Source organism: Lissotriton helveticus, chromosome 9 (genome assembly GCF_964261635.1).
Source record: "Lissotriton helveticus chromosome 9, aLisHel1.1, whole genome shotgun sequence".
Taxonomy (NCBI): Eukaryota; Metazoa; Chordata; class Amphibia; order Caudata; family Salamandridae; genus Lissotriton; species Lissotriton helveticus.
The window spans coordinates 879,110,574-879,128,830 of NC_136070.1; the positions used below are offsets into that span (position 1 = coordinate 879,110,574).

Sequence of the window (18,257 nt, forward strand, 5' to 3'; positions counted from 1 at the left end):
TAAAACCTAATGTAGACAGCTGAGCATAAAAGTTCGCAGAATAAATTTCTTTAGTATTGGTCAGCATGTTTTTCATTCCTGTCTTATTCACATTTTTGAAATAAAACGTTTCTGGATTTGTGACATTAAAACCTGAGAAGTACGGAAACTTTTCATAAAATGTTTTAGAGTTGCCCTTTGGCGGCGTTGGACAATGTTCCCATTGATTGTAAGTAAAAACATTTCTAAGGTTTACAGATTTGTGCAAATAATGGTGACATAACGATTAAAACAATACAGCTGTTCATAATCTGATGAACCTTCTAAGTATTCATGTTTTGTGAATTTAGCTGACATTTCTAAATCTGTCATCATATTATTAACAGTTTCAAAGTCCCAATCATCAGAAAATGTGCTGGGTGAGACAAAGTCACTCAAAGAAACATTAAACTGGTGCGGAATCTTCAACAGTTCCACCGGGCCATAAATGTCATAATCAGTTGTGTCCCATGCTATACCACCAGGTATAGGAATGGCTGTGATGTTCACTGATGACAGGTCTCTGCGCTCACGATGAAATGACTTGTGAGGTTTCAGGAGCAAGTTGATGTTCTTACTTGCTGTGTCCATTGTACTGTATTTTCCATCTACCATCTGCCCCAAACTTAAAACCAGAATGAGCCAAAGTAGGAGAAAAAGCACACCTTACACAATCCAAAATTCAACCCATGGCGAAACCAGATATGTATTTTCAAGTTGATGAAAGAGTTCTGTTATTTTTTCTTCAAACTTTTTATTAGTTGGCATAGTTTCAGGTTCACTGGGATCCTCAGAAAATATATCAAAGTTGATGAAATAGCCAGAGGCAGTTCTGTCAATTGTTGGGATTGATCCGGATTTTTTGGAATCGCTGGAGCTGTTTCTTCCTTTGTCATAGGCTATATAATTTTAGACAGGTGTTTCTTGACGAACTGTTAATTGGGTTTCAAGAGGTACAAGTTCCATGGCTTTGTTGCATAGTCCTTCTTTTCTTACTGCAGGTTTATCAAAGGTGATAAGTCTTTCAGTTTGAACCTCTTAGATTGTAGCAAGATTTGGTCATCTGCTACATCTTGAGAGTACACTGTTCCTACTACTTATTATCGGCCACATGATGTGGTTTGACCAGGTCGATGGACACAATTCTGTTGTCCCTTTTTCCAGCAAGGGGCGGTAGTAACACTGATCTTGTTCCGTGGATTGCTAAGACAGGTACTGCTTTTCTGTAAGAAGGCCTAAATTCCTTCTTCACCGCGATCTTTTCCCTGACTAGATCCCCAATCTTTGGAATTCGGACGGGTCTTGCTGGGACAGATGGTTTTTCTTCAGTGGTCGTTTGCTTCTGTATTTTGTTACTCAGACTTCTTATTTTTTCATTTAAGTCCTATAAAACAGCCAAACGGTCTTTGATATCAAAGGGTTTCTGTTCCACCACTGAAGTTTGATGATCAAGATCCTGGATGATCATTCTAGTCCCAAATAGTAATTCATATGGAGTGATTCCACCCAGAGAATTTCTTGGCAGATTATTAAAACTACGTTGGACACTTATTCGATGTTTGACCCACCCGTCAACCGAGCCTAATACCCTAACTGTTATAGATTGCTTTATGTCACGTTTGTTCATTCTACTTCCGCATTTCCCTCAGGATGGAATGGACTTGAGAACCGCAATGCAATGCCCAAGCTAGCCATGGCCTCCTTGTAAGCTCGAGAGCTAAACGCAGGACCCTGGTCAGAATGCAGCGTGCCGATTGCGTATGTGCCAATAAAGACTCGCAAATCTTTTATAACAGTTTGGGCGTCAGCGCAGCGCTGAGGCCCCATCCAAATGAATCTTGTCCTAATAGTTGTGGGACCGCATCCGTCCATGGTGACGTCTGCGTGTAGACAGTCTAATGCTGTCTAACAGTGGTGTCTGTACTGGGCTGGCTACACTGTAGTCAGGTACCTGGTGGCTTTCAAAGCTATGATCTCTATAACAGGTATCACAGTTAATTCCGAATTTGTAAACTTCGACGCTCATTCCCGGCCACCAGTACATCTCTTCTAATTCTGTTAGAGATTTTAAGATCCCTTGATTTGTCAGACCCTCTCCCATATGTGCTTCGTAAACCAAAGCACCTCTCTGGTTCCTGTTTGGAATTACTCTATCCCCCACTCCAGGGATTCAAGCAAAGGGAACGGAGTTTGCATCAATTATGTATTTATACCCGAGCGGATAATTTAGAGGTAACACTCCATAGCTGCCTTTCATTGAGGCATTTACTGCTAGCATTGTTTCACCGTCTATTTTTGTTTTTAAGCGAGTGATTGCAGCTACGGAAGCCGTTTGCACAGCTGCCTTCGCGGCCTCATCAGCCAATGAATTCCCTGCAACGTGAACGCCATCACGCTGATGACTCAGTGTATGAATCACGTGAGTCTTTTGTAGTTCTTGTTGCAAAAAAACTACTTTTTCCAAAGCAATTTATGGTTAATTGTGCCACCTTTTGCGTCTTTGAAACCGTTTTGAACCCAGTTCTGCAGATATTCATTAGAAGACTGGATGCAGTAATACGAATCGCACACTATGAGTGTGGGGAATTCGCGATCGGTATTTTCAAGCGCCATCTTAAAAGCCTGTAGTTCAGCTCGCTAAGCTGTACAGTCTCCGAATGATTGAGTTTTAGTGATCATAGGTCGAAATTTACCTTTGCGCCAGCAACCTTTAACAATCGCGCATGCAGCACTATAGGCTTGTTTACCCCCAATTGCGGGCTGTGCTGATCTGTCTGTGTAGATTCTACATCCGTAATGTTCTAGAGGCAGAATTTCAGTCGGCAGAGGACATTCTAGTTCTTATTGGAGAAATTCTTGCATTATCAAGTAGGGGTCAAAAACGTATTCAACGTCTGTTGCAGCAAGAGAGTTAACCCATTGTATCCATCTCGGATGTGAAGCCTTAACATTTGAAATGCTCGCTTTTGTCACTGCCTCTAAAGCAGGTACAGCTGTAATGATCATTATCCGTTTACCCTGCGCTAGAGCTCTGTCTTTTGCCACTGCAGTTTGAACCGCTGTCAGAATCTTTTCTGTAGAAGTGAATTTCATTTCAGCTTGTGCGTACAAGTGTGATTTGTAAGCTATTGGTACATTTTCACCTTCATTAAAGGTTAGGTATGTGAATCCGTATCTCCCTGGGATGATCCGAATCACAAGGTTGCGTACGTTGTCGCGTGTCTGTAATTGTGTTTTTGCTAACATGTCTGTTTGCACTGAACTCAAATTTTCTGTGTGTTCTTGAGTCCAATTAGTTGATTTGGAATCAGGTTTTATTAGTTCGAAGAGAGGTCTAACCCTTTCTGCGTAATTTAGAACATAAGTTCTTCCAAAATTCAGGAAACCTAGAATTGACGGTAAGTTTTTCAGCGTTTTTGGATGTTGAAGCAGTGCACATTTCTCTAGAAAGTTGGCTGCCAGGCTTTTGCCTTCACTTGATAACTCGTATCCTAAGAATAGGACGTTGAGGTGGGCAATTCGTGATTTCTTAAAATTGAATTTGTACCCCTCAGAAGCGAACCCAAGTATTATGGAGTTCACACTTTTCAAGTGCACGTCCAAATCATTGTCTGTAAGATAGATGTCATCGACATACGATGATGCCTCATCATCATATGTTTGTAGTAACTCTGTTACTCTGGCTGAGAATAACCCTGGACTATTAATGAATCCCTGGGGGAGGTGGCAAATTTGTCCCTGTGTCCCCATTATAGAGAAAGCGGTCAAGTACCTACTTTCTGGTGCAATGTTTTGATAGAAGAAACCGTTAAAAATATCTGATTTGTAGTTTTATATTTTTTCCGCACGATGTTATTTATCAGTGCTGCACTGTGTGCATTTTGTACCGCAAAAGTTTTGCAACAAGAGTTTAGGTGTTTGTAGTCCAAAACTAGACGATATGTATTGTCTGTCTTGGAGATAAGAAACAAAGGATTGTTCATAGATGAGGTGCATGTTTCAATCACCCCTTGGTATTCAAGTTGATCTAAGATCTCCCTGACTTGTTTTTTAGCTTCTTGCTTAACTGGATACTGCCTTTGTGCAGTAGGTTGATTTTTTAACTGGATTTTATGGTGAGAAGATTGCTCATCGCATCCTACGTGATTTTTGAATAATGCTGGAGCCTGGGCTACAGCCCATTTTCGGGCATAGGTGTATTTTTTATGAATTGGAATGTGATTACAGAATGCTGGCATAATTATCTCTTCGTCATGTGGGCACTCCCTGATAAATTCAGGTGGCCAGTCTTGTTCAGCTAGAAGAATGTCATAACCCTTAGATAGCTTCTCCCAAAAGAGTGCTTTTTATTTTCCTAGTTATGTCCCCCTCCATCCGGAGTGTTACTTCATATAACTTATGGGGTACACCAACCCTGGTGTCGGCAATTTCGACTTGAATGCATTCATTCAAGTCCACTGTCTCCAGATGATCCTTCAAGATCTTGCGAGCTATGATGACTTCTGCTGCGCTGTCTAGCATTGTCTGGGCCCACTGCCCGTTCTTGAGTTGTGTCCTCAAGATCCTCGGCATGTCTGATCTTTAGACTTGCTACCTTCTTCTTGGTGAATTGAGTTTTCGTATTTTTTGGAACGTGCTGTTCGTCTTTGGACTTCACGCGTTCTTCTTTTTGTTCTGATCGTCCTCTTCTTTCGGATTTCTGCGAGGAAGTCTGAAAGGTACGAGCGGAACGTGTATCAATATCTTGATATCTATCAGGTTTTCTCAAATTATCCCTATTTCTGAGGTTATACCTCTTTTCAGAGGGCTCCTGTTGAGGAGACCTTCCTCTGGACTGAGAACGCTTCTCTTTAGGAAGTGTCTGTTTGGTGTTTTCCAACTTCTTTTTAGGAGTAGTGAGATTATTTTTAATAAAAACTTTTTCAGGATTTTCAGTTAGTTGAGGTTTTACTGGTTTCCCACCCAAACTATCTCTACCTAGTTCTTCATAGGATTTTTCAATAATTCTGGCAAGTTCATATGGTTGCTCAGTAATGTCAGTTTCTTTTAGTTTTTGGAGGATTGCCTCGGATGCTGCTTCACCTTTGATGTTAGCTAATAGTGTAGCCGAGACCTGTTTGAAATCTTTTAGTAACTTCATACCAAGATTTAAGGAAGGTTCTGGTCCGTATTCATTTTGAATCAGTCTTAGGACGTCTGGTATTACCGCCATAGACGGAACACCATGTGTTTTTGTGTAGATTGAAGCAAAGACTGTACCCCAAGTGTTGCAGTCCTATACATGTGGTTCTATCCCCATTGGTAAACAGATTGTCAGAATCCTGTGTTTTTCATGAGGTGTACTATCAGGAAATACTGCCTCTATTTGAGTAATTTTTTGAGCTAAGCAGAACGTAATTTGTTCCCTTTTTGCGGTTAATTTACCAATGACTGATGGTATAATCTGTGATGTAATTTTGTTTGTGTTCCCCTGGTGAGGGGTGTGCTGTGGAATTCTTACAGCAGGTTGGACTGTTAAAGTCCGCATTACATATTGAACCAACTGTCTATGTATTTTAATTAGCTGTTTTAGCTGAGCTAACAGTTCTGGACCTGTCATTCTTTCAATGTCAGGATGTGGTGTATAGCTGGCTAGTACCGGCCATGTTGCTTCTGGTCTACCTAGTGGACCGAGCCTGGTAATGTGATTTTGATGTTGTAGGGCACCTTTAAACCAGAGCTGATGCTCTTGGTAAGTTAGCCGAATTTCAACGTCCTCGAAAGGAACGTATTCCGTTGGAGGTTCCTCTATTTTGTAGTAGTGGAACTCATGTGTTACTGGATTTGCTGCAGGAAACAGAATCCATGAATAGAATTCCTCTGTCTGCCAATATTCATGTGCCTCTATAACAAATATTACTTTACCACCTCTCGATGATACTCTATTTTCTATAAGTTTTATAGTAATTGTTTTCCTTATATTTACCGGGATGAGTATAGCATCCGGGTCATTTTGTTGGAGACTTGTGTCGTCTAAAACTGCCTGAGCTGCTAATGCAGCTCTTTCCCTTCTTCGTCACTCTCTGACATTTTGTTGACCGAATGTTTGCAGAGCAAGTTTCAAGGAAACAAAGATTAGGTGCACAATATTTTGGAACACTGTATCCTTCAACATTGAACAAACCAAAAACTAGTACATAGGATTTTTTGTCCCACTCAGTTATGTTGGATATTATATCCTTTTTACCCACTCCAGACGTCTTTTGGAGTATTTTATGGGAAAAAAGGGGTCTGTGTGAAAAGCACTACTGAGTTACTCTAGTATCTAGCGTTAAATTAACGCCTTACCAAACGTTGGTCGCCATGTAGTGTAGTTCCTATATTCCCAATAGGCTCTGCACATTGAAATAATATATCCTATAGATTTGACGTAGGACTGAGGTCTACTAGGTTTCTATCGAATATACTGGACTTAATTGCGAGTGGCAGCTAGCTCAGAGGTCACTAGAAACTTTCTCGAATAAACAAGAAGGGATTATTCTCTGACAACCGCATAAACATGACAACTTTGTTCCCCAAGAATAAGAAATGTATCTCTAGAGTCCCTGAAACAATAGATAGTTATTTTACTCAGTCTACCCCGGTGTACCTAACCTAGGTCTAGTACAAGGGAAGAAGTAAGTGAGGTGTAGCTTAGTTTCAGTATTCTTTTGCCAAGAATCTATCCAAGAATTCTCTAAGGGTCTAATCAGCTCCGTATCTTGGTTTAGAATGAAGGAGGTCTGGTATCTCTCTCTCTCAAGATTCAATTTCCCAACAACCCGCAAGGGTAGCTTGGAAACACTGGTGCTGGATTTCTCGGCAAGAGAAAATACAGCATCTCTCTCAGTGCGTCTGCTGGAGGGTCGGCTTCCTTCGGCACTTGCTTCGGCGAGCTGTGTCATGCAGGTAGATAGTCGAGCTGCTCCAAACCACCGTGTGTTTGCCTGGGCAAGTGTGGGCATATTTATACCTTGAAGGTGCCTGGTTTGACGTAAGGTTGGACATAATAAGGTCATCAAAGACTCAGTTCTTTGAAAACTCCATGAGTTCTTGGATAAATCAATATTCGAGCAAGGGGAAGTCCCTGACTGCTGAAGGTGGGTTTTTCTAAGAAATCGTTGTGGATTTTCGGAACTAGTGGAAGTAGCCATGCCGTATTTGGACTGCATAGGCTAAGTCTAAATATGGTTATGATTTCTATGCCTATATAAGGATTGGGTGATTTATACCTATATATGGGCATGAATCGGGAAAATTACACTAAATTCATATACAACAAAGCATCACCATAGCCAATAGGTCTCACCTTTGGAACCTTATAAGTATTTAGCCATGCACCACATTATTATGTGCGCAGTGCCACCAGGGATTGAAGAGGTATACAATGACTACATGCTGGGTAATGCAGTCTTATTTGGGAATACTTACTTACCTCAGGAAACATTTATTGACACATTCCAAGGTTTTTTAACAAGACAGTAAGAAAGAGAAGTGCCTCAATGCAAGTCAGCAGCACTATAACATTCTGTGTGCAGCCATGTTGAAGCTGATTCCTTGATAAATGTTACAAAAGACGGAGCATCTAGTAATATCAGATGTAGCACTACCCAGTATCAATGAGCTATGTCCCCAAGCATGGTTCACCTACAAAAGGTAAACACTGTAAATATTCTCTTTTTTAATCTATTTTTAGTAACAGTCTTGTCCGTGACTCCTCCCACAGAGATGAGACGTGTCCCATTTAGAGAAGATCCACATGGAAAGAGGATGGAGAAAACAAAAGCTAGTAAGGCAAATGGGGTCAAAGAATACCGCAACCACATCGTATTTTGGGAACAAGCTGCAAATAATGAATCGGGCTGCAGGAACAAAAATATTAATCCATTAAGGAGTATGGTTAAGAGCGTTGTATATCTGGCTCCTCACTTCTCAGACCATTCTGGTGTCCTCTTGACTCTCAAATGTCAAACATCTAGCCCAATTAGGAATTGGTCCTTTAATCGTGCCATCCTAGGGGAGAAGGAAGAGGAACTCTATTGTTCACAAGAAGTGTCATGGTTTTTAGAGGGGAATGAGGGTACAGCCTTAATCACCTCAGTGTGGGATTCTTTGAAGACCTTCCTACGGGGACACATTACTAACAGGTCCTGTTATAGGAACAAAAGGTATAAGGAGGAGATATCAGATATCAAGAATAGACTGAAGGATGCAGAGGTAGATCTTTTTTCTGCAATGTCCTCCGAAATCCTATAGGAGAAGCGAGATAGGATCAAGGATTTGATATCCCAGCTTCATAGCATTCTGAACACTAGGCTGATTCGAAGGTGGGAAGCCAGCAACATCTCCCATTTTGAATATGGGGAAGGTGCAGGCAAGCTTCTTGCTTGGAAGAGTAGATCAGATCGAGCCAGGAGCTATATTAAAGAGATTAGAGATAAAGAGGTATTGCTGCAACGGATGAAGAAATTCGAGATGCCTTTCAGTCCTTCTTTCAGAACATCTATCTGGAGGATGGCAATACAGATAGCCAGCGTGCCCAAAGGTGGCTTGAGGATATGATGCTTCCCTCTCTTACTTCAGAACAAAAAAATACTTGGAGAGGAAATTTTCCTGTCTTGAAGTAAGGGAAGCAATCTTTAATACTAAAAAGGGCAAGGCCGCTGGGCCAGATGGATTACCCTCAGAAATATATAGGGCTATAGCGGATCAGGTAATCCCTTTTATACCTAGGCCCTATAATCAGATTTTCAAAAAAAGGCCTGACTCCGCCGGACTCATGGAACAACACCATTATAGTATTGATACTGAAACCTGGGAAATTGGCCTCTAATTGTGGGTCTTATAGACCCATATCATTCATATCCTTATTGAATGCTGACTATAAAATCCTTACATCTATAATGGCAGCTCGACTGGGTACAGTGGTGGGGGATGTCCTGCACCTAGATCAGAAGGGCTTTGTAAGGGAACGGCAGTTATCACATGTAACTTACGATCTTATTGGGGCAATAGATCTAGCGTTCGCCTATGCTCTACCTCTGGCAGGAATTACCTTAGACGCCGCCAAGGCCTTCGACAGAGTAAATTGGTTGTACCTGTCGGAGGCCTTGAAGAAATGTTATCTCGGTGAGAAGTTCTGTGGCACCGTACAATCCATCTATAGAAGCCCTTCAGCTAGGCTGCTGGTAAATGGTGGTCTTATGGCACCCTTTAATATATCTGGGGGCACTAAACAGGGCTGCCCACTCTCCCCTCTCCTTTTTGATCTGCATATCAAGCCATTTGCCCATCGGCTAAGGGAGGATATTAACATTCAATGTTTTAGGTATGAATAGTGGGAGAGGAAGGTAGCCCTGTATGCTGGTGACATCTTAATTTTTACGGCTGACCTTGACAGGGCATTTCCAGCGGATATTAGTCAAGCCCAAGATTTTGGTTTGGTTTCGGGGTACGTAGTCAATGCGACTAAAACTGAGGTTATGGTCTGGAACCACGTGGCAAGTATGCAGCAGTATCAAATAAGTTCTACTATGAGATATCCGGGAGTTAAAATAGCCCAAGATATTGCTAAGATTGCGGAAACAAATTTGATGGCAGTGTCGAGAGAATGTGTAAAGCTGATGCGGACCTGGACTTCACTACCTCTCTCAATTATTGGTAGGGCCAATCTGGCTAAAATGACGATACTCCCTAAAATCTCTTTTCTTTTTAATTAGATTCCTCTGCACATTGACTACATATTAATTGATAAAATTCAGAGGGAGGTGAATTCTTTTGTGTGGGGGTATAAATAAGCGAGATTGGCCTGGAAAAAGGTGAGGCGTCGTAGACAGAAGGGGGGTCTGGCTTTACCTGACATTCAAATTTACGCTTGGGCATTCCAATTTTCTCATGCCCGAATGCTTTTAAAAATGCTGGCCAATACTGGGATAGGAGGGATGTTTTTAGCAATGCTTCAGGGGGCACATTTACCGTTGGAGGGCTTTTTGTTTAAGTTTGGGGATGTTACATTTTTCAAGAAGGTTAGGCTAAAGGTGCTACAGCGCTTTGCAAAATCTTGGGCAGATTTAAGGAAGGCTGTCTCTTTGGGTTATTTTTCTAACAAGGCTCTGCTGTGGGATTCACCTGGGAGTCCAGAATGTCTGAGAGATAGCTTGGCAGCCCCTTCAAGGGAATCAGGCCTGGTAGTTTGGGGGGACCTGTTCATAGAAGGTACACTGTTAACATGGGAACAACTCAGGTAGAGGGTTGGGACAGGTTTATCTAGGTTTAAATACCTCCAGCTGGCTAGCTGGGTTCAGGCTCAGTCACAGACTACTAGAGGCAGCTTATTAGGGGTAGGCAACGATTTAGAGTTAATCTCCTGTCCAGACGACAAGGGAAAAAAGAAGTCTCCTTTTGGTATCAGGCAGTGTTGGAGGCAGTGGACGACGGAGAGTTTAAACTTGGGCAAGATATATGGGGGAGTGTCTTGTCAAAACAAGAGTGCGATACCCTGTGGCTAACTTCTTGTAATCTGTTACATGATGTAGTAAAGCCTGCATGGCTAAAAAGAAACCATCTATATACTATCCACAGGGTTTATTTTACCCCGCCGAAGTTATCAAAAACCAACAAAGAGAAGCCTGTATGTTGTAGGAAGTGGCATCTGGCCCTGGCTTTGGACATCCATATGTTTAAAGAATGCCCTGCATTAGCCTCCTTTTGGGATAGCTTCGGCAAATTTATGTCTGACCTAATTAGCACGCCGGTTATTTTGGATTTTCCCCTAGTTTTCTTTGGTCTTCAAGAGAATGTCAAAGAACAAGTAAGATCTTTACTCTTTTATGCTGTCCTCCTGGCTAGGAGGCAAATCTGCATAAAATGGACAGACTCTATTCCTCCTTCCTTCTTTGAATGGCAATCTTCGCTCCTGGTGACATCGAAGTTGGACTTACTAAGAACAGGCAGCCAAAAGAAGAGAAGTTTTGGGAATATCCTGAAATCCTGAAATCACGATGAGACCCGGAGGAGGTTTTTGTTTTTCTTTTTAACCTCTGCGGTCCGATGATTAAGCTGCCTGAAGTCTCTATGGCCAGGTTGGAACTACTCCCAGCGGTTGGGGGCATTTTTCAAGATAAGGTCATCTAGCTCAAGAAGCTTATGAAATAGAGATATCTCAGTGGATTTTTGAGTGCATATACCAGCCAGTCTTAGTGCCGGTAGGGGGACGAGGATAAATCCCTAGCCACCTATGCCTCTCAGTTCACTGAGTGTGGGTACGGACAGGCTGGAAAAATACACTCAAAGTGAGATGGGCAGTAAATGAGGAAAAAAAAATATGAATCCACAGTCAAGATAACAATTTAAATGTGGTGGAATAATATATCACAACTGCTTTAGCAATAGATGAGGGCCACAACTGTGACGATTGATCATTGAATTCCACAGCCCAGATAAACACCTTTGCATGCTGGAGAAGTCACTAAGCTATTTTTTTTTATAAATAAGCATGGTGAATGTAAAAAAAAAGAGGTTATGAGGTTGTCAAACAACCTTTAACACTTACCATGTGGCAACAGGAAGCCAGCTTTGAACTCACCTCAATGAGCCTAGCAGCCACAGTGCTTACCTTTAATCAGCAGGTTTTGTTCCATTTGTTTACTCTTTATATTGCTGAATCTTGCGTGGTGACTTCTGAGAAGGCAATCAAAAGTAACTGGCAGTATTGTGGGCAATTTCCCTCTCTATTGCAGGGTTAAGAGGAGGAGCTTATAGGAAAGGAGGCGAGTGATTTATGCTGATTGGCTTTAGCTGATTCACGTGGTGTCTGCAAGGGAGGTGGGATACCCCTATATAGTAAGTAGTGGTATGTTGAATGAGTTGAGGAAGTACTGTTTCATTTCCATTATTTTTTTAATAATTTTTTCTGAATACATTTTCAAAAGATGTCAACATGCACTCACCCAATGATGACTACTTACAGGAAATCTCCCCTTTTCAGTTGTTTATTCCCATACTATATAAAAATATTCACTCCTTGTAAAGGTCCAAAGTTCACAATCCTGCGGCTAATATGCAATCTTCTGAAAGCAAGCCTGGCAAAGCCTATGTGCTATATCAGTTGGTAAGACGTTTGACTTCATCTGCAGCAACTGATATGGAATGTAGAACAAACCTATATGATGTATTGTAATGAAAAATGTCAGGATGTTTTTTTTTGATGTTTTGTACTCCTTGTATATTGCTCAAATGTGATTCTATGTATTTGATAGCGAAAGTCCACGAGGAAATTGACAGCATCATTGGCCGACACCGATATCCATCCTATGAGGACCGAACCAAGATGCCTTATACAAATGCTGTGATGCATGAGATCCAGCGATTCTGTGACCTTCTCCCGATGGGAGTTCCTCATGCAGTGACTCGGGATACGGAGTTCCGGGGGTACATTATTCCTAAGGTACTTTCTTTTATCTACATTTTCAAACCTTACTTGTCTTTTAGTTGGTTAATAGTTGAAAATAGTATTACATTACTTTGAGGTCTAAGTTGTTCATCTAGGATCAGGGTAAGCTAGTGAATGATTCAGAAAGCCTGTGAGCTACCATGATGTTGTTTGTGATTGAGTCAAATAGTTGGATCCCCCTCCTAAAGAAACCCTCAGCGGACCCCACCGACCTCAAAAACTACAGACCCATCTCCCTGCTCCCGTTCCCAGCGAAAGTCATCGAGAAAGCCATCAACAGCCAACTCGCCACATTCATTGAAGAACACAACATCCTCGACTCCTCCCAATCCGGCTTCAGAAAAAACCACAGTACGGAAACCGCCCTCCTCGCCGCAACAGACGACATCCGCACCTTACTGGACAAAGGAGAAACAGTAGCCCTCATCCTCCTCGACCTATCAGCGGCGTTCGACACAGTCTCCCACCGCACCCTAATACGCAGACTCTACGATGCAGGAATCCAGGACAAGGCCCTCGACTGGATCTGCTCCTTCCTCTCCAGCAGGACGCAGCGGGTCAGACTCCCCCCTTTCCTCTCGGACCCCACACCTATCACCTGCGGAGTCCCCCAGGGCTCCTCCCTCAGCCCGACGCTCTTCAACGTCTACATGGCTCCACTTGCCCCCATCGTCAGAACCTACGGACTCAACATTGTGTCATATGCAGACGACACCCAGCTCATCCTCTCCCTATCCAACGAGCCCAACACCGCCAGACGCAACTTTCGAGAAGGCATGGAAGCCGTCGCCAAATGGATGAAAAACAGCTGCCTTCAACTAAACACCAACAAAACAGAAGTACTCATCATGGGCCCAAACCCCGACGCCTTGAGTGACACCTGGTGGCCCACCGCCCTCGGAAACCCGCCAACCCCCACAGACCACGCACGCAACCTGGGAATCATCCTGGACTCCGAGCTCAAAATGGACCGCCAGATCAACTCTGTCTCATCTTCCTGCTTCCACACCCTCCGCCTCCTTCGTAAGACCTTCAAATGGATCCCCTCGAACACCGAAAGACAGTCACTCACGCCCTGGTCACCAGCAGACTCGACTACGGCAACGCACTCTACGCCGGAATAAACAAAAACCTCATCCGCAAGCTACAGAACATCCAGAACGCCGCCGCAAGACTGGTCCTCAACCTGCCAAAACACTGCCACATCTCCCAGCACCTGCGCACACTCCACTGGCTCCCCGTCGAGGCGAGAATCACCTTTAAGATGCTCACCCACGCACACAAGGCCCTCCACGGCACCGGACCAGCATACCTGAACAGCCGACTCAAATTCCACGCACCCCAAAGGACCCTACGATCAGCCCAGCTTTCCTACGCTGTGGTCCCCCGCACCAGAAAGACCAGATCGGGAGGCCGCTCCTTCTCCTTCCTCGCGGCCAAAGCATGGAACGCCCTTCCGCTCCACCTCAGACAGACAACATCGCTCCCCATCTTCGCAAGAAACCTCAAAACCTGGCTCTTCGACAGACCCCCTCCTTGATGGAATGGAACCTGCACCCCCCAACCCCCCCCCACCCCTAGCGCCTTGAGACCCTTACGGGTGAGTAGTCGCGCTTTAACAAACTCCTGATTGATTGATTGATTGATTGGATTTGGAGTTATGCAGCATGCAAGTGTATATAAATGTCTCCTCTGTATGCAGTTCTACAACTCACAAACATGAGAAGCAAAATCAATGATAAAAGGTGAACCAGCAGGTTGCTCAGTAGCAAATATGGCAGTATATCAGTATTTAGGCAGCTACTGTACAATCATTTTGTTTGTAGGGGATTAACCTGAACATTTCATTAAAAGTCCTACTGTTGAGTAACGTGAACATTTGATTAAAAGTCCTATTGGTGATGTTTAGGACTTCAAGGACCGTATTGTTGTATGAGCAGATTTGTGATGTGGCTATGGTCAAAGTGTGATATTGTCGATTTTATTTTCGAATGAAGGGTGGTTCAAGGCATTGCAGCCGTATACAGGAAATATTCCGTTCTTGTTTTATTTCTAGCCACCTTTTGACTTTCCAATACTGCATGGCTTATTTCATGAAAGTAAATTGTAAGTGTTCAAGAATGTATTTGAACAGCCTGTAATTTAAGTCTATATGCATGCACCTGTGGCATGTGTGTAGCACAACTCTGTCTGAAAGGCAGAAGAGTGTTGTCTTTCAATGTACAGCTGGGTATGAAAGGTGAAGAAATTAAGGGCGAATAAATGTTCTGGCTTAGGTTAAGTAAAAAAAGTGAAAAAGAGAAACGGGAAATGGTAGCCATGTGTGACACCAAGTGCAAGGGCTTTTGGAAGCAAGTCATTGGACAAATATTTTGAGGGAGTGTACTGGCGTTGTGGCTTCTAGGTGGACTTTTGCATTCTACGATTTTGCTGCTGGAGGAAACGCTGCCGGGGTGTTTGCTGTTTGACACTTGTTTGCCTTCCCGACCCACGCCTCGCGGCCCCCGCTCCGCGGGCACCGCTCGTGGTACCTGCACCAGTGTCTGATTAACTGCAGGGGGACCTGCCACTGTCTCCATCAGCTTTCGGGACTGCGAGGACCAGCAGGCGCAGCGCTTCTCAACTCGCCGCAGCTGGTCCTCTTCCCGCCCCTCCCGCCTGGATTTGAAAACTGCGGGCTGGGGGAAATTCTGCGCTGTGCATTCTACGATTTTGCTGCTGGAGGAAACGCTGCCGGGGTGTTTGCTGTTTGACACTTGTTTGCCTTCCCGACCCACGCCTCGCGGCCCCCGCACCGCGGGCGCCGCACGTGGTACCTGCACCTGTGTCTGATTAACTGCAGGGGGACCTGCCACTGTCTCCATCAGCTTTCGGGACTGCGAGGACCAGCAGGCGCAGCGCTTCTCAACTCGCCGCAGCTGGTCCTCTTCCCGCCCCTCCCGCCTGGATTTAAAAACTGCGGGCTGGGGGAAATTCTGCGCTGTGCATTCTACGATTTTGCTGCTGGAGGAAACGCTGCCGGGGTGTTTGCTGTTTGACACTTGTTTGCCTTCCCGACCCACGCCTCGCGGCCCCCGCTCCGCGGGCGCCGCTCGTGGTACCTGCACCTGTGTCTGATTAACTGCAGGGGGACCTGCCACTGTCTCCATCAGCTTTCGGGACTGCGAGGACCAGCAGGCGCAGCGCTTCTCAACTCGCTGCAGCTGGTCCTCTTCCCGCCCCTCCCGCCTGGATTTGAAAACTGCGGGCTGGGGGAAATTCTGCGCTGTGCATTCTACGATTTTGCTGCTGGAGGAAACGCTGCCGGGGTGTTTGCTGTTTGACACTTGTTTGCCTTCCCGACCCACACCTCGCGGCCCCCGCTCCGCGGGCGCCGCTCGTGGTACCTGCACCTGTGTCTGATTAACTGCAGGGGGACCTGCCACTGTCTCCATCAGCTTTCGGGACTGCGAGGACCAGCAGGCGCAGCGCTTCTCAACTCGCTGCAGCTGGTCCTCTTCCCGCCCCTCCCGCCTGGATTTGAAAACTGCGGGCTGGGGGAAATTCTGCGCTGTGCATTCTACGATTTTGCTGCTGGAGGAAACGCTGCCGGGGTGTTTGCTGTTTGACACTTGTTTGCCTTCCCGACCCACGCCTCGCGGCCCCCGCTCCGCGGGCGCCGCTCGTGGTACCTGCACCTGTGTCTGATTAACTGCAGGGGGACCTGCCACTGTCTCCATCAGCTTTCGGGACTGCGAGGACCAGCAGGCGCAGCGCTTCTCAACTCGCCGCAGCTGGTCCTCTTCCCGCCCCTCCCACTATTTAGCAGCAGCTACTGACGCGCTAGCGGGACGCGCGCGGAGCAAAGCGCGGAGCTAAGCCCGGGCAAAGGGCGGGCCCTCTGTGGCCCTCAGTGGCCGAGGTAGGCTGGGCTGGGCCCTGTTACTTACATGGACTGAGTTATTTTAACTGTGTTTTCCTCGAGACTTACTGATATCCGCTGGACGGTCCGAGGAAGATTTACTTATTGATACTGTTTTGTCACTTCATTGAACTGTTCATTTTGTCGGTCATTATTGGATCTTCAGGACTATATGTTTTATTTTGGAATATAATCTTAATATTTTATATTAATTCTTCTGGAAGTTGATATTTTTGTATAACTATTTTGTGAGTTACACTCTCAAAAGATGTTTAAAAAATTGCGTTCAGGGAGGGAAGTTGGAGGCATATTAGCCTCACAAAAAGAGCCTGTCCGCATAAGAAATAAATCTGTTAACAACCCCCCACTGAAGGGTCAATGCCAACTATTTGATCTCTGGGATTTGCCGACCCTTAAGAACGCTAATTTGTCTATGAATAAAGCCACCGGTGTTAAGGTCCAGGAGGTCCATACCTCTGCCCTTATGTCTCCCCCGCCCACTTTGGTGCTGCCTTCTGTACCACAATCTGTATTAGTGGTGTCCTCTCCCCTATTTAACTTTGAAGGGAAGGGAGAAAGTAAGGTTGATCTTGTGGGACCTGAAGGAGATTCTACGATTCATCCACTGCTGTCTTATACTCCGCAGATTGACAGGTCGGGTGGCGGTTCGCTTTCATTATCCACCAACCCTGAACTCTGTGGTCGGTGTGTAAATATAGCTAAAGTGGAAACTCAGGCCCCCTGTAGATCCTCGGGTGGTGCGACCCCTTCTGGGCTTATGCTGTATAGTAGTACCCCCTCCTTAAATGATCAGGACACGTCTAACCTGTTAGATGCTTCTGGGTCTTTGGGCCTTAATCTATCGGGTATATGTCACCCTCAGGAGGCGTGTGAAAAACCTATCTCTGAATCCATGATTGCCCTGGAACAATTATTATCCTCGATATTAGCCCTATTGGGGAAATTTGTTGGCAGCTCAGATTGCATCTTGGATTCAGTTACCCAAATTTTGAAGGCTCTGCTACAAAAATCAACTGATAGGAGAGGTGTCCTTCCCCCCACGACGGAACATAGCTTGCAAGTGGGAGAAACAAATGTCCGTGCAGAAGTCGCTAATACGAAGGATGTGGCGACATCCCCCCAATTACATACTGTAGCTATCCCCTTAACTGCAGTGCCGAACTGCATTAAAAACTCAGTCTTAGAGATTGAGGAAGAAAATAAATCTATTATTGGTCTTAATGGGGTTCAAGACCTATTTCCCATCTTTACGTCTGAGAATAGAAAAGACGTGAATGATTCTAAACCTGTGGTAAAGAAAAAAATCGGCAAACATGGAAACAATAAAGGAAATAAAAAGAAACCAATTCGCAAATATAGGAAGAAAAGGCAGCGTCGAATAATCTTTCAAAATTGTTCGGCCGAAGTGGAGAATGAAGTAGCTGATTTGGAATTCTGCTCATTATCCGCAAAGGCGGATGTTGAGTTGAACTCCTTTATTCCTTCACCTTCAAATGGTGAATGCGAACCGGGTCCCTTAACATCTCAGGAGGTTATGTTACGAGTAGGGGGTCACTTGCCAAGTCAGTCTCTACCGCCTGTGAGTGGAGACCCAAGTTATTTTCCTTCTGGGCCTCTTAATCCTTTGGCGCCTCCTTTTTCCATAGCTCTAGAGACTGATGACGGCCTTATAGTGGATTACCCCCAAATTACATCGAAAGCTCCAGTGGACACCCTTGTCCTGGACTTTCTACCTCTATTTGATGTGGACCTTCCCTTAAACAGAGCCTGGTTACTTAAGCGCTTTAGTGAGAGTGAAAGCCTCCACCATATCCAAACCAGGGATATTGAGTTGGTTACCCTGTTTGG

At 44.6% G+C, this 18,257-nt stretch overlaps 1 pseudogene; it reads left to right on the forward strand.

The window, feature by feature from the left end:
• LOC144783309 (cytochrome P450 2G1-like) overlaps positions 1–18,257 on the forward strand; it is a 327,078-nt pseudogene that overhangs the window by 250,715 nt on the left and 58,106 nt on the right.